We start from the raw sequence: 4168 nt of genomic DNA on the forward strand, positions 1-4168 counted from the left end.
TGGCTGAGTAATATTCCATTACATATATGTACCATGTCTTCTTTATTAACCCATTTGTAGATAGCTACAAAATGTTGCTTCCATGTCCTGGCTATTGTAAATACTGCTGCAATGAACACTGGGGTACATGTGTGTGTAATTCTTTTAAATCTTGTGTCCTGCCCCTCTTCCCTCTTGTTTCTTTTATTTATTTATTTATTTTTTACTTCACAATATTGTATTGGTTTTGCCATCAATTCCACTTTCTTTATCATCCACAAAACCCCACCAAAATATTCATCATTTCAATCACTTCTGAATAACACCTTGAATTCAGTTCCTCCACTCTTCTATGTACTGGTTGATGGTCCAGTTGTTCCAAACATGCATTTAATTAATCTAGGCTTGTGAGAAAAACCAAACCACCTTTAAATTCTTGACTGCAAATTTCAAGTGAGTTCTCAGACTACTGAGCCATTCTTTGGCAAACCCTAGTATATGTGCTCTGCTGCTTTTATTTATTTATTTTTAAACTTTAAAATATTTAAATTTATTTTAAGAATAATTTAATTCAACGATAAAAGAAGAGTTTCATTTATTATGATACCTCATAGCTCAAGTGGAGATCTTAACAGAACATGAATTGTTGGTCTTGTTCAAAATACATTTGAGAAATTAACTGATTTATAAAACATATACCTCAAGTCTTCACTTCTCCCATTTCTTTCAATATACAGCATCTTATCAGAATACTCAAGCTATCAATGGCTTTTAATTTATACTTAAAGTAATTTGTGTATAAGACCCTTTACTGCTCAGTTTTTCTAAGGCAAAATTATAAAACTAATCTTTTTAAAATTGTCTATACTTTAAAGCATAATATTATAAATACTTCCTAAATGTAGCATTTTATTTGAATATGATTTTTAGTGAGTTGTGTTTCTTCTTTGATTTTATTTTTTTAACATTCACCTCAACCCTGATGAGATACAAAAAAGATAGCATACTACCACTCTCCACAAAGGGTTATAACTGAAAACTCTAAAGATACTGTTTAATTCAAGGTGACAGCAAAATGTTTCAAAAATGGATTCAGTAAGGATTCTTTACACAAAAAAGAGGAGAGTGAAAATGTTCAAAAATTCAAGAGTTTCCAATTTATCTTACCCAGGAAATACAAACTCTTCAATGAATCTTCTATATCTTGTCTTTGAACCTGCTCTCTGCTCCAAACCAACTGCTTATTTCTCCTCAAACATATTCTATATTTTTAAACTTTTGCTTTATATTTTTTTAATGCTCACTCCCTCCAAAATTCTCTTATTCTTTAGCCTACCTTTAAAAATTCCATTCTTTCTTCATGCCCATCTCAAAAACCACCTTTGCATAAAATCTTTATAGATCCTACACATTCCAATGATCCTTCACGTCACTTTATTAGTGTATCTCCCATGGTAGAATTTATTCTGCAGTTATGTAGTTGCCTGTGAATTTATTGTAATAATGATAACAGGAACACCAGCCATAAGAGTTGAGACTTAATGAAAGCTTACTATATGCTACTAATTAACATATATTGTTTCTATTTTATAGATGAGAACTGAGGTTTTGAGTGAATGAGTAACCTGCCATATCCAGGTCTGATTGATTCCAGAGGCTCAGTGAGCTCTTAACCACTCATTACAAAGTCATTTCCCACAGGTTATGTGTTTTTCCTTACTTCTGCATTTCTGCAATGTGGAGAGCAGTAGCTTTCAAGTAACAGAACTCAGTAAATAATTTATTACACTAAACTAGACTGCAGTTAGAAAGGACAACTACTATTACAATTCATTCCAACAGGGTATCCAAACACTTCCATTCTAACAGAGCAATATCTTCAAAGTTTATACTAACACCACTAATCAGGGTTTATGATTAAACAAATCTAATGTGAACATTAGGGAAAATAGCCTATCTATTGAAAATATGTGCATTTTTATCCTTAATATCTATATACAGTCTGTTTTATAGAAGAAAAGGATATGTATTTCAATCATTATATATATATATGTATATATATAAAAGTGTGTATACAAACGTGTGCAAACACATGAACAAGGGCATGCACATATAAAACTGTATAGCATGATAAAACACAAAATAAATTTATAAACAGTGAGAAAATAATACAGAAATAAGTTAAGACATTACATACCTAAGAGGACAGCAAACCTGACTTTTGGATTGTGTCTTACCTCCGTGTGGATGTGCTCTGTTTGATATACAGAGCAGAATCTTGCTGAATACACCCACTAGAGTAGGCAACTATTTACCAATCCAGTCATATTCATAATCAAACATATATCCTTTTTGATCAAAAAAGTCAATAAAAAGTTTTCTTAGGTAGTCATAATCTGGTTTTTCAAAAAAATCTAGCCTTCTTACACAACGAAGATACATTGCCATTTCTTCTGGAAAAGTTTCACATTACACTTCTATTGGTGTGGCTCATTTTGTATCTCCAATTTTCTGATATCTCTCTTTTAATGTGTCAGCTTTTAAACCTTGCCAAGGAAGACTGCCTCTCAGAAAATATATGAACATGTGACCTAAAGCTTCTAAGTCATCTCTTCTACTTTGTTCTTTCCCTAAATGTGTGTTTATCCTCATATATCTAGCTGTTCCTATAAGGCTCTTGTGTTTTTTGTATGGTATGTGTTTCTTTGTCTCTGGATCAACATATTCCTTTGCCAAACAAAAATCTATAATATGAATAACTTGCTGGGTTTTGTTTCCCGGCCAGCCTATTAAACAGTTCTCAGGTTTTCAGTTCAGTTCAGTTCAGTTGCTCAGTTGTGTCTGACTCTTTGCGACCCCATGAACAGGGGCCTTCTGTCCATCAACCACTCCCTGAGTCCACCCAAATCCATGTCCACTGAGGCAGTAATGCCCATCCAACTATCTCATCCTCTGTCATCCCCTTCTCCTCCTGCCCTCAATCTCTCCCAGCATCAGGGTCTTTTCCAATGAGTCAGCTCTCTGCATCAGGTGGCCAAAATATTGGCGTTTCAGCTTCAACATCAGTCCTTCCAATGAACGCCCAGGACTAATATCCTTTAGGATGGACTGGTTGAATCTCCTTGCAGTCCAAGGGACTCTCAAGAGTCTTCTCCAACACCACAGTTCAAAAGCATCAATTCTTCAGCGCTCAGCTTTCTTTATAGTCCAACTCTCACATCCATACACGACTACTAGAAAAACCATAGCCTTGATTAGATGGACCTTTGTTGACAAAGTAATGTCTCTCTCTTTTTTTTTTTTCTCTCTCTGCTTTTTAATATGCTGTCTAGGTTGGGCGTAACTCTCCTACCAAGGGGCAAGCGTCTTTTAATTTCATGGCTGCAGTCACCATAAGCAGTGATTTTGGACCCCAGAAGAATAAAGTCAGCCACTGTTTCCACTGTTTCTCCATCTATTTGCCACGAAGTGATGGGACCAGATGCCATGATCTTAGTTTTCTGAATGTTGAGCTTTAAGCCAACTTTTTCACTCTCTTCTTTCACTCTCATCAAGAGGTACTTTGTGCTTCTTCACTTTCTGCCATAAGGGTGATGTCATCTGCATATCTGAGGTTATTGATATTTCACCCAGCAATCTTGATTCCAGCTTGTGCTTCATCCAGCTCAGCATTTCTCATGATGTGCTCTGCATATAAGCTAAATAAGCAGGGTGACAATATACAGCCTTGATGTACTCCTTTTCCTTGTTTGGAACCCGTCTGTTGTTCCATGTCCAGTTCTTACTGTTGCTTCCTGATCTGTATACAGGTTTCTCAAAAAGCAGGTCAGGTGGTCTGGTATTCCCATCTCTTTCAGAATTTCCCACAGTTTATTGCGATCCACACAGTCAAAGGCTTTGGCATAATCAATAAAGCAGAAATAGATGTTTTTCTGGAACTCTCTTGCTTTTTCCATGATCCAGCAGATGTTGGCAATTTGATCTCTGGTTCCTCTGCCTTTTCTAATACCAGCTTGAACATCAGGAAGTTCACGGTTCATGTATTGCTGAAGCATGGCTAGGAGAATTTTGAGCATTACTTTACTAGCATGTGAGATGAGTGCAATTGTGTGGTAGTTTGAGCATTCTTTGGGATTGAAATGAAAACTAACCTTTTCCAGTCCTGTGGCCACTGCTGAGTTTTCCAAAT

At 35.7% G+C, this 4168-nt stretch overlaps 1 pseudogene; it reads right to left on the bottom strand.

Annotated features, from left to right (window-relative positions):
• Positions 1-1695: 1695 nt before the first annotated feature.
• LOC101109251 (casein kinase I-like) lies at positions 1696-2787 on the bottom strand (annotated as a pseudogene).
• Between the last annotated feature and the right edge of the window lie 1381 nt (positions 2788-4168).

Source organism: Ovis aries, chromosome 2 (genome assembly GCF_016772045.2).
Source record: "Ovis aries strain OAR_USU_Benz2616 breed Rambouillet chromosome 2, ARS-UI_Ramb_v3.0, whole genome shotgun sequence".
NCBI classification, from domain to species: domain Eukaryota; kingdom Metazoa; phylum Chordata; class Mammalia; order Artiodactyla; family Bovidae; genus Ovis; species Ovis aries.